The sequence below is a fragment of the Arvicanthis niloticus genome, chromosome 18 (genome assembly GCF_011762505.2).
Source record: "Arvicanthis niloticus isolate mArvNil1 chromosome 18, mArvNil1.pat.X, whole genome shotgun sequence".
NCBI lineage: Eukaryota > Metazoa > Chordata > Mammalia > Rodentia > Muridae > Arvicanthis > Arvicanthis niloticus.
Genome location: NC_047675.1, coordinates 44,733,542 through 44,746,932, shown reverse-complemented (window position 1 = coordinate 44,746,932; position 13,391 = coordinate 44,733,542). Strand labels below are relative to the sequence as shown.

The following is a 13,391-nucleotide window of genomic DNA, read 5'->3' as shown; positions in this document are numbered from 1 at the left end:
TTCCTGGTCTGAGGTGAGTGTGCAGGTCATTCCAATTACACATATTTAAAGCTTTAGGGGAAATCTACTTTGCAAAATATACAGCGTGGAGGACCTTCCATGAATAGAATTATTAAAGTTAGTAATCATACACCAGGAAAAGGGAGGGAGGGAAGGAAGGGCTACGGAGGGGAGGTGGTTGAAAGGAGCTAGGGACAGTTGGGGGATAGGGAATGAGGATCAGGGGGGAGGGGAAAGAGGAAAATGTGGAGGAAGAATGGGGAAGCAGGAAGAGGAGACTGAGAGGGGGAAGGAAAGGTAGAGAAAGAGGGGAAGGAGGGAAGAAGGATGAGAGAGGCAGGGGAGGAGGAATGCTGCAACAGTAAGAGATGGAGTCTCTTAGCGACTTCACCAAGGGCATTGGATCACAGCAATTTCTACCTCAGCCTGTAAACACACAGAATATCTGCCCTATGCCTAATTCGTATACACCCCTCTCCCCACAACACATATTTTCACTGTGCCCCCTTTCAGTCAAAAACTTATGTGGAAGGGCATTTATGAAAGAGATTCATGTCTTCACCAGCCAGCCCTCATCCCATATGGTGGAGACCAAGTGTTTGTCATTTGACAGACACCCTATACTGACTGCATAAACTCTCAAGTTTTACTTTCCCACATGCAATGCCCACTTTATTGAGATTTATAAAGAACCATGGGAATCCTGTGGAAACCTGGCATTTACATTTGAACCCATTACTTCTCTCAACCTTCCACTTAAAATATGTCTTCATCAAGGTTCTACTGCTGTGATAAGAGTTCATGATCACAGCAACTCTTATAAAAGAAAACATTTACTTGGAACTTGCTTACATTCAGAGGTTTGCTACATTATCATCATGGCAGGAAACATGGCGGCCCACAGGCAGACAGTGCTGGAGAGGTAACTGAAAGCTCTGTGTCTTGGCAGGCAGCAGGCAGAGAGAGAGACACTGGGCCTGGATTGAGCATTTAAAACCTCAGAGCTCTACTCACACTGATACACTTCCTCCAACAAAGCCACACCCACTTTAATAAGGCCACACCCACTTTAATAAGGCCACACCCACTTTAATAAGGCCACACCTCCTAATAGTGCCACTCCCTGGTGACTAAGTATTCAAATCTATGAGCCAGGGGCAGGGGGAGTACTCCCATTCAGACTACCATAAATTCATTTCCTGATCCTATTCAGATCTTTCTAGAATCAACAATGCAACTTTTCCTAGAGCCAAACTTGCCTCTCCATTTAATGAACTATTCATATACAACCAGCTTCATGTATCTCCTGGTTTTTATACCCCAGTAGAATGCACTTCCTGTGAACCCCCCCCCCATATTTCTTTAAAAAATAGATTTATTTTTATTTTTTAAAATTATGTATATGTGTGTCTTTGTGTAGGAGTGTGTATGAGTACAGGTATAGGCAGAGACCAGCAGAGGGCATCAGATACCACAGAGGTTATAAATTGTCCATTGTGGGTTCTGGTAAGCAAACCTGAGTCTTGCTCTCTGTGAGAGGAATTGTGTGCTCTTAAGTGCTGAGGCATCTCTCCAGTCCCCGAATCTGTATTTCTCATCACCACTTAGGAAGTGTTTCATAGATGGCTGGTTTCTAGCATCCAGCTTCACTTTGCTAATCTGGCTTCTACACCACTGTCCAGCCAGAGAACTCTGGGAATTCCCTAACTGTAATGTTTCATGCCCAGGCTCACTGCACATTCTGAGAAAGTTCTTTCCATACCTGGCACTAGGTGATAAGCAAGAGTCTGAGTCATTCTATAATACAGGCCAGGTCTGGAGAAATAGAGAAAACCTTCTCCAGTGGTTATAGAGTCTCAATGTTACATCCCAAGATGTCATCTAAGCCTGACCCCAGAGTCCTGTGCTCTTTAAGAACACAGAGGTGAGGTTTCTGGATTAGCTTGAGAAGAGGGAGCTTTCTGTCTCCACCCTTTTCTCCCTAGATCAACAGAGAGCCATTCTTCTCTCAGCATCATCTCATTGTGACAGCTTGGGCATCTGGGTATGAAGCAGGACCAGCTGCCACAGTGAAATGACAATGGCCACAAAGAAGGGACAGATGACAAAACCTGAGGTCCTGGTGAGGTTTCTGTGCCACTGTGGAGGAGGCTCTGGGAGTGTACCCTTCTGCTGACCTCCCAATTAATGGAATTTCTGTTTTGGCTGAGACTCTTTTTGAGTCCAAGATGTCTGCGAGCCGAAGCTACAGCATCCTCGCTTCACCGGCTTCTCTGACCTACCCTGTTATGTCAGGAGCTAACTGATATGTAGCAGGATACATTGTTGCAGAGTGAGTGATGCATAGTGAGTGCCAGGGATGAATGAAGCATGGAGGTAAAGGGCGGGGAAGATAGCAGTTCCTTCAGAGAAGGGAAGTAGTGGGACTGTGGGCTGGGGAAAGATGGTGGCTCCCACGGAGATGTCAAGTATACATGTAACACAGAGAAGAGAGCCTGTCTCTACTGGCCTGAGATATGAGCTAGGATATTTAAGAAGAGTCAGGGATGACCTTATTTACCTTTGTTTATAATCCATTGTAGGTGTCAGAGGCTGGCATGGAAACAATTCAAACATCCCACGAAATGAAATGTTCAAATAGTGGTACATGCGTACATGCTAAGTTGATCTCCAGACCCAAGACTAACAGTTTAAGAAACATTCTTTAGTGTGTGTGTGTGTGTGTGTGTGTGTGTGTGTGTGTGTGAGAGAGAGAGAGAGAGAGAGAGAGAGAGAGAGAGAGAGAGAGAGAGAGAGAGACCAGAGGCCAAAAAGGGTATTAAATCCCCTGGCACTGGAGTTACAGATGGAAACTCCATCTGTAATCCATCGGGGTGTGGTGACACACAACTGTAATCCCAGCACTTAGGAGGTGGAGGCAGTGGGATTTCAGTAAGTTTAAGGTCAGCTTGAGCTACATAGAGAGTTCCAGGCCAGCAAAGCTATAGAAAGACCTTGTCTCATAAATGTGAAAGCAAACAAACAAAACATAGTATAGATGACTTGGGAAGACATCTCCTCCACTCAGATTAAACAATAAAGATAAGAACTTCCATTCAGATTAAACATAACAGGCTACAAGCTAGAGTATACAACGAGATTCCACTTTGGTAAAATTAGACATATATTCACGTACTAAAAATGTCCAGTAGGAGATACAAGGACATTGTTTCTTCTTCTTTTTTAAAAACTACTTCTGGTTGATTTTCACTTTTTATATTTTTGAGTACTATTTTTTTTTAAACATGAAGCATGTTTAATGTTGACTCTGAAAACAGTAAAACTTTTATAAATTTATTGAGAAACACATAAAGTCAGAAAGATACTCTAAAGATAACACTTCCCTGTTAATGTCATTATTGGAAAAGACATCAGCTCTGTGGAGTGGAAATTTTGCTACTCCTATCACTTAACAATCACAGAGATTGAACATTCACATGCAGCCCTGGCTGAACCATGCATTGGCGGAGGAGGGGGTACCTGAGCCCTCAGTCTTAAGTTTTTCAGGGTTCACAGGTCACTCATAGTGCCACTATGGTGCTGTGGTCTCCCAGAAAGACCCATTAGCTCATTCTAGCCAGATCCTTGCTTCTTGGGGGTCTCAGTGCTCGGGAACCTTTGGTGTCTGTGCTAGCCCATGGTTCTTACCACTATTATTCAGTGGAACAAAAAGTCCTTGGTAACGTGCTTCAGGTCCTTTTCCTTGTGTGAGAGCAAGTTTTGCAGAGTTGTGCTAGATGTCAGATTTCATCATGAAAGACTGGGCTGTCTGTGGATTAAGGACTGTTTCAAAGGCTGTTCCATGGGCTGAAAAACAGGATCAGCTCCAAAAGTGTGAATGATCTTTGAAGAGGACCTGAGTGCTGTTCCCAGATTCCACAATGCTCACAACTGTCTTATAACTCCAACTTCCAGAAAGCCACTGTTCTTTTCTGGCCTCATGGGTACCTATATACACACAAATGCAAACATATTCTCTCTCTCTCTCTCTCTCCCTCTCTCTCTCTCTCTCTCTGTATCTCTCTGTCTCTGTCTCTCTGTCTCTCTGTCTCTCTGTCTCTCTGTCTCTCTGTCTCTCTGTCTCTCTGTCTCTCTCTCTCTCTCTCTCTCTCTCTCTCTCTCTCTGCTACACACACACACACACCCCAAAGTATAATTTAAATAAAATCTTGGGGCTGGAGAGATGGCTGAGTGTATAATAGCACTTTCTGCTTCAATATGAGGAATAGAGTTTGGACTCCAGAACCTACATAAAAAGCCAGATATGGTAGCATGTTCTAATAACTCCAGCACCTGTGTATGCATGTTGCAGACACCACACACACACACACACACACACACACACACACACAGAGAGAGAGAGAGAGAGAGAGAGAGAGAGAGAGAGAGAGAGAGAGCGCAAAACAAAAATCCCACTATTATTCTGACTTGCTTGGTTCCATTACAAAATAGATGTTTTTTATCTGTGTTGACATTTTCTATCTTTATTCTTTTTTTTTTCTAGTACTGTAGGCTGGACCTAGGGCCAGGCACATGCTAATAGGCAGTCCACCATGAGCTGCATGCCAGCCCTGCTGTTACTTTTCATTTTGAGACATGGTTTTGCTAAGTTCTCCAAGCTGGCTTTGAATTCACTTCCTAGTTCAGGCAGGTCTTGAAATCAGTCCTCCTCAGACTTCAAAGTAGCTGGGATAACAAGTGTGGCCAACCGCCATCTTTTTTTTTTTTTTTTCTTTCTTGGCAGAACTGTCATATTCTCCATGACAAGAGTATGGATTGTTCTTGCTATGGTTCCATATAGTTAACGACTCCAGCCTGGTTGTCCATCAGCTGCTCTATCTGGATCGTTCCTTTGGGTCACTCGTCTATTTCTTCATCTGTGGAATACATGATAAGCATTTTCTTGCCAAACCCTGGTTCCATGGGATCCCCATTTGACCTTGAAGTGTGTTGGGATCTGTCTGGCTGACAGCCTGGAGTGCATTATATATCAAGGGCTCTCCAACAGGTTGGCAAAAGCATCAGACTTTAAGGACCACTGAGAATGGTGCTTGGCATGGAATAGACATCCAGAATGTGTTTGATGGAAGATAGAACACACTGGAGTAGGTTGGATAATTTAGAACATCAGAAATCTGTGTGCCTTCCTGCCTCTCCTCCTCTCTTCCACACTTTTTATACTGTTTGACCCCCCATCCCCACCCCCTCCTGGTACCACTGCAGTGAATGCAGACCCTCAGCCTTCCAGGCATTACTCTGTCCTTCACTCTATCTTCTACAGGCTAGTTCCTAAATCCACTGTTGCTCTAGTTAAGAGAGTTCAGTATCTCTCTATTTCCCCCGTACTCATTTTCCTCCATGAAATATTCCAGATTATCATGAAACTGAGTCGTATTGTGACAGGGAAAGAAAAAAGCCCCTTTCTTTCCAGGATGCTGTACATAAACATACTATTGGGCTCAAATGCAATCTGCTTTACAGCTAAAGAACCACAGACTAGTTAAGATTTCCCTCATGATGGACTGCAGCCTGTAAGCTGAAATAAAACATACCACCATACCATACCAACGAGTTTTGGTCAGTGTTTTATCTCAGGAATGGAGCATGGAACTAACTCAAGAACTGGGTTCTGAAAAGCATGCCTTCTACAAGGACTAAGACCAATCCACCCTATGAAACTGTCTGCACATGGAAGGACCTAGAAGCTTCTATCATGGAGAGATGTTTATTTTATGCTGCAGTTTCATTTTTTTTTTCTGAAAGGCTAACAGACACAGCCAGATGAAAATGTGATTTTTTTCCACTACAGATATTTTATCTGCACAAGGTCAGATGATCCTTGGCTTGGAGACCTTGCTGTTGTTTTAGATATGTGGTGAATAAGAGAGTTATTCTGATTTTCTCAAGGGACAACAGTAATGTCTATATAAAATTTTTCTTGGTTAATATTGTTCTTGGTTAATAAATGTTCATAGTTAATACCATTTTCCAGCCTGAGAAGATCTAGAATTGCCTAGGAGACAAACTTCTTGGCATGTCTGTTGAGAGAGTTTCTAGGCTGGATTAATGAAAATGGAGGATAAGGCCCACCTTAACTGTGCATGGCATCACTCTGTGGACTTGAGGGCTGGACTGAATGAGAAGGTGAGCTGAGAACCAGGATACAATGTGACCATCTGCCTCATCCTCCCGCCATTGTGGCTTCCCTGCTATGGTGGACTGTGTACCTTCATACTGTGAGCCACTATGATGGACTATCAAGTCTCACACTGTGAGCCACCACGATGGACTGTGCACCCTCATACTGTGAGCCACCACGATGGACTGTGCACCCTCATACTGTGAGCCACCACGATGGACTGTGCACCCTCATACTGTGAGCCACCACGATGAACTGTGCACCCTCATACTGTGAGCCACCACGATGGACTGTGCACCCTCATACTGTGAGCCACCACGATGGTCTGTGCACCCTCATACTGTGAGCCACCACGATGGACTGTGCACCCTCATACTGTGAGCCACCACGATGGACTGTGCACCCTGATACTATGAGCTAACATAAACCCCTCTTTCCTTAAAGTGATTCTGCCTATATTTTGTCACAGCAGTGAGACAATGACTAATATAAGGATCTAGTGTGTCTCTAGGGAAGCTGTGATGTCCCTAGCTATGGGGGTTGTCCCTGTTATTGCTGCCACCAGCTTTCACTGTTGGAAACCATCAGACCCAAGCAATGCAATGTTTGGACCATCCAAGCTAAGTTCTGTGTATTTAATACCTCCCTGAGCAGATCCTGATGAATGCATGGCTTCCTGTGCATCTTCACCTGTGTAGGACAAAAAATGTTGACACATACTTGAATCTAATCAATTTGTGTATTTCTCATTATAAATCAATATATTTGCATTCTGGTTCATGCCTTCATCTCTCAGGAGACTGGCTAGCCAGAGTTCATTCCCAGGATACAAACCACCCCTGAATGTAGACATGAAATCAAGCCTAGCTAGCGTGGACGGCTGGTGTAGCTGAGGTCTTATCCCACGGAGTTTTGCACAGAAGGCAGCTGACTAAGGTTACTGGGAATACAAGACCTTCTTTCTCCCGTTAGTAAGCCTGCCCTCCACACTTTTTTCTGAACAGGCAATATCTCCCAAAGTAACCAAGAGTTCAAGAAGACAAGGGTATGGCCAGGTGTGTGTTGGCAGCTGCCGGCACCATGAACCTTCCACAACTCATCGCTGCTAAAAATCCCCCATTAAAAGGCTGATAGCTGACTTCCCATTAGAAGATTTGGTCCTTATCAGACTTGGCCAGCATAAAAACCCATCATAAAAGCTGTATGCATTTTCTGTTGCTGATAACCCAGTTTTTAAAAAGAACCTTCCCATCAGAATCTCGTGGAGTACAGTAATTATTACTGAGATAAAATCTAATGCAGTCTTCATTTCTGTTATGTAATTGGCCCAAATAGCTGGTTAGTCCTTCTGTGCAAGGGACATGCTTAATTATAAATTCAGTCATTTACCCGATACCCAAATCCATGCTATCGAGCCCGAGGATCTAATTACCCAATAAGGATTGTAAAACACTCACTTCTGAAAGCAAATTCATTTGTTTCATAAAATTACTTAATTCTTATTAATATGTCTGTCCAAGTTAGTATAAACAAGGAAGAGGAATCAGAAACAATCAGGGAAAGTAAAGGAATCACTGGAGCTTTTGGAATCTTGATTTTCTGAGTAGACCCTGAGGGTATTCAGTGGGATCGGGAGCTAATTGACAGTTGTTTTTCTTTAATAAACACTCCAATGGTTTCAATTCAAATATTCATAAATATTTTTATCATCCAAAGCAAACTGCCAACTTGGTAAGATTCTTCTGGTCTTACCTAGGCACTGTGCAGCTATGTATGATTCAGTCGTGTTTGTTCCAAACAGGAGGGAAGGGGCAGTGGTGGCACACACCTTTAATCTTAGCACTTGGGAGGCAGAGGCAGGTGGATTTCTGAGTTAGAGGCCAGCCTGGTCTACAGAGTGAGTTCCAGGACAGCCAGGACTATACAGAGAAACCCTGTCTCAAAAACAAAACAAAACAAAACAAAACAAAACAAAACAAAACAAAACAAAACAAAACAAAACAAAACCAAAAAAACAAAAAACACTAGGGAAGTCTGCAAGCCTTGGGTGGAGTTGGGAACAGTCAGGCTCTGTCTCTGTGACTGAGAGTTGACCACTTTCACAGAGCTCCCCAAACAAATTCAGGGTGGGGTGGGGTGAGTTGGCATGAGAGAGGGTGAGGTAGGGTGCGGTGAGGTTGGGTAGAGTGGGGTTGAGTGGGGTGGGTGAATTTTCAGCAGCTTACAACATAACGAGATTCTAGAAACTCTGCTCCTAAAGAGTTCGAGTCCCATCCTTGACCCTTAGTCATTGCATAGATGGCTCAAAAGAGGCCATCTGAGAAGAAAACCAGAACCCAACCTAGTGATGCTAGCAACGAGCTTCTTAGTGTGGAGGAGACCATACCCCAAACTTAACAGAGCAACAATGAGACTTTCCCAGTACCTGCATTTACCAAGTGGTGAGACTTGGTAAATTTCACTCATTGGGTGTGGTGTTTCCTGCCCATCAAATCCTAGTGCTCAGGATGCTGAGACTGGAGGGCTCACTGCTACAAGTATCTCAGCAAAGGCTGGTGACAGGCTTCCTATTGGAGGATTGGTCCTACCCTTGACTACAGGGTGAAATCCTGTCTCATTAACCAAACCCAAACAGAACCAAAGTAAAAGACCAACAACAACAAGAAAACCAAAGAGACTCCACAGAAACAAAACAAAATCTAAAGCAGAAACTAACCTTGTCAATCTTATAGCTTTTCCTCAGAACAACACAAGGCCTCTTAAACCCACACTTTCTGAAGCAAATGCACATGAGTGTGACACCAGCCTGCTGTGAATAGTGACTCTGAGGGGATGGTGAGGTGGCTCAGGGGGTGTCTGCAGCACAAGCCTGACAATCTAGGTTTGCTACCCAGAACCCATGCAAAAAGCTGGCCGTGTGTATATGTCTATAGGCTCAGCATTCTTCCCGGGAGAAAGATGATGGGAACAGGAGTGGCAGCTGGAAGCTCTCATGCTGGGCCAACTATAGCCTGGAGTACCCAACAAAGTGTCACACAAAAGAGGCTGCAATCAAAGTGGAGGGTGAGAGTCAGTCAACTCCCTCATGTTGTCCTCTGACCTCTACACTTGCACTTTGGCATGTACACACCCACACATACACACATATACAGAAACACATACATATATGTATACACGTATACACACAAACATACATATATGCACATATATACAAACACATACACACATATACACATACATACATGCACATACACACACATACGCATATACATACACACAAATACACACACACATATACACGCACATACACACACCCACAAATACACACAAACACACACATATACACATCCATATACAAACACAAACATACACATATATATACACATACACACAAACACACTCATATATATACACACATATACATACATATACACAAATACATACACATGTGCATACACACACAAACACACACACACTCATGTACACACTCACACACTGAATAAAATGAAATTTTAAAAGTGACACCCAAGGATACTTTATCCTAAGGCTTTGGCTCTGGAGGTGAGCGCGGTCGGTCTCACATAAACATTAGAGCAAGCATGATTAAAAAGAGGCAATAACCGTGCTCATCGGAAGATAATTCGGGGAGCTCTCACCTGGTCAAGGTGACATTAGCTATATGGAAATAATCATAGAAAACACTCTTGGAATACATGACAGACGATCTGTGTAAGACGAATGGAGGCCGCCGAGGGCATCTCTTTGAATAGCTCAGGCAACAGTCCTGCTCAAAGCCGGCTTGAATTATCCACCTCCCTGGCTGTAGCCACCACAATTAGTAGTCAGGGACAGTTTTATGTCACATTACACAATAGAGGAGGCCACCAAGAAAACTTTGACATTTTTTTATGGAAATTAATCTAACACCCTGGATTTTCTGTCCCTCAGGAAAGCGGTGCACAGGAACGTAATGCTGTAGGGATTGCAACATAATCTCTTGGAGCAGAATGGTGTGTGTGTGTGTCTATTGCCTGACCATCAGGAAGTGAAGGGGAGACAAAGGGAAGACAGGACAACACTGCTTGTCCACCCAGAGCTGTCTGCAGCCTAGGAGTGGAGAGGGGACTGATACACTCAAGATATTTCACTTATTTCGATTTTGTGTTCTCCAAAAGGGCAGGTCCCAGTTCCAGAAGTTAAGTGATGATTCTCTGCCATAGCAGGGATGCTTCTGACAGTCACAGCAGAGAGTTAAGTCATCATGTCCATGTTCATGTCACGAGAGACATGACATCATCCCCATCTTACAGGAGAGGAGACTGGAGTACCAAGAATCTAAACCACTTACCCTGGGCTCAGCAGCCGGTAAGTGATGCAGTTAGTATTGGGTCTATAGAAAGACCCAGCGTTACAGAAATGGAAACAACTACCACACTGAGCATTTTTGTGTATGACTATGTGTACACAGGGGCAGTGTTTGTATGGGTCCGTGTGGGTATGCATGCATGACTGTGTGTGTGCATGCACCCACATGCATGTGTGTATGTGTGTCTGACAGAAGTTAACTTATGTGACTGTTCCTTGGGCTCTATCCACCATTTTTTTTTTTTTTTTTGAGACAGTACCTCTTACTAGAACTCACTAAGTAAGCTAAGCTGACTGGCCGGTGAGTCCCAGGGATCTAAGAATCCTGTCTCTACCTTCCCAGTGCTGAGATTTTATTTTGTTTTGTTATCAGCCAGGGACTCAGTATGTAGTAACTAATTGACTTGGAACTCACTAAATAGACAAGCCTGGCCTCAAACTTACAGACATCTTTCTGCCTTCACCTCCTGGGTGCTAGGATAAAAGGTATATGCCACCATACCCAGCTTAGGCACTTTTTAAATAGGGGTTCTTAGAGACTGAATTCTTATGAGGTTGAAAGTTATAAAAAAAAAAAAAAACAACTTCAAATTTATGTTTTAAAAGATGACATGTAACAGAGATCCTTTAGAGCAGAGGTCCTGAGCCCTGGCTATATATCAGAATTTGCTGAAGAGTTAAAAATATGGGTTTCTGGCTCCCTCACTGGAGCTGACCTCAGGGGGACTAGAAAGACAGCCACAGATGCTAAGCATGTTCTAAACAAGCCTGGGGAGAAGCTGTCAACAGACACCCAGACAGGAAGATGAATCTAACTGGGTTCCACTGTCTGTCGCTGCTGGGATTTCTAGCAGCAGAGCCAAAAGTCCAGGGTTAGCTATGCATAGCTCTTTTCCCAGGCATAACACAGTTGTCATGCATTCATAAGCAGACAGTAAGCTCCTCCTGGCCCTCGCCTCCAGCAGGAATTTGCAGCCTGGGAGCAGGCAACAGCCCACAATGCTTTTCACTAAAGATTCACTTGATAAATGTGGAATTTTCACATTTTTGCTTGTTTCAAAAGGGCAAGGCGTGGTGGTGACGTTCCAAGCCCTCCAGGGAGCCGTAGCAAGCAGGCAGTTAATGCAAGCCCAGGTAGGCTGATTTTTCTCCTGGAATACAATTGACATCTCCATTATGCAAATCTAGGCAAATGTTCAAAAGGATGCAAATACCATTGTCTTTCAGCCCAACATCCTTCAATGTTTTACACTGCAGGTTTCATCAAGAGCCTTAATTTCCATTCAGACCCCACATCTCAAGTGATTGGCACACAGCTGCTTCTTTCCATAGACAAAGGGAGATGGCGTCCACTTGAGTTTTATGAAAGGGAACGTAATTTGTGAGATATTTGTCGAAGACTCTTGGGGAAAAGGTTAGGTAATCAACTCCCACACACAAGTCTTGAGACTCCTGTTTCCTGTCCCCAAACCCTGTAAGTCTCTCCAAGGCCCTAGCAGTTTGCTCAGAGTGGAGGTGAGCTTGTGGGACTTCCAAGAGGTCCAGGTAGCCTCTGCATTTGCCTAGCTCCTGTTTTCTTCTCTTTTTCTGCCCCTTATTAGTAAACACGATCTGCCCAATATACTATCTGCCTAACTGGATCAGCTCCACCTCCGGCTAGTGTACCCCTCAAAGCCAGCCATTCAGCCCCCACCCCCTTTCATCCATTAATAACAGTCCCTGTGGTGTGAGGTTGTTGGGACTCAAACCTACTCAGTACAGACCTGCCTGTGAGATACCTCCCAGAGCTCCCAAGGGTGAGCTCTTAATTGCCTGCTGAGTTAGTGCTACCATGGCTAAGGGGAAGTGAGAGGGGTGTTTGCTGTCTGTCTTATTGTAGCTCAACTGGTAAAGTGTTTGTCTTGCAAGCATGAGGACCCAAGTTCAGTTCCCAGAACCAAAGTAAAAAGAACCAGGCGTAATGACACTGGCTTGTAATCCCAGAGCAGGGAAGGTAGAGATATGAAGATCCCTGATATGGTCCCTGCCAGGACAATCTAGCCTACTTGATGAGTTCCAGGTCAGAGACAGACAACATCTTAAAGGAATGCAGGAGCCAGAGGGGTCAAGGATACCACAAGAAAATGGGCCACAGAAGCAACTGACCAGGGTTCACAGGGACTCACAGAGACTGACTCAATAACAGTCAGGGAATCTGCATGGGTCTGACCTACGTCCTCTGCAAATAGGTTATGACTGTGTAACTGGTTATTCCTACAGAGCTATTACCAGTGGGAGTGGGGGCTATTTCTGACTCCTTTGCCTGCTTTTGAGACCCTTTTCCTCCTCCTGGGTTACCTTGCTCTCAGCTTTACCATGAAGGAATGTGACTGACGTTATTATAACTTGATATGCCATGTTCAGTTGCCATCCCTGAGAGGCCCGCCCTTTTCTGAAGGGAGAGGAGGAGTAGTGGATTTGAGAAAGGGGGAATGGGATGAGAGGAAGGAGGAGGAGCCACAGTTGGGATGTAATATGTGAGTTGAGAATAAAAACATGAAAAAGAATCAAAAAAGCAAAACCAAGGTTTTAGCCTGGTGAGCTGGCACTGTAGGGAGATAGGCTGGTGAGCCGGTTCTGCAGGTAAATGTATTTGCAGTTGGGCCTGATAACAGGAGTTTGATTGCTGGGAGCACATGGTGGAAGAAGGGAACCGAGTCCTCTGCCCCCACCCAATGCACAGATGCCTAAATAAACAAAATCAATCAAACAAACAAACAAACAAAAGGAAATTGGTCTCAAGGTAAATATCCAAATGCCAAATGCAGTATATATATTTTTTCTAGATCACCATTACTGAAGATGGTGA

General features: G+C 44.1%; 1 protein-coding gene across 1 annotated transcript in view; it reads right to left on the bottom strand.

Moving 5' to 3' along the window:
- Cdh13 (cadherin 13) overlaps nucleotides 1-13,391 on the bottom strand; it is a 1,011,337-nt gene that overhangs the window by 380,269 nt on the left and 617,677 nt on the right. The gene's annotated exons all lie outside the window — the stretch shown is intronic.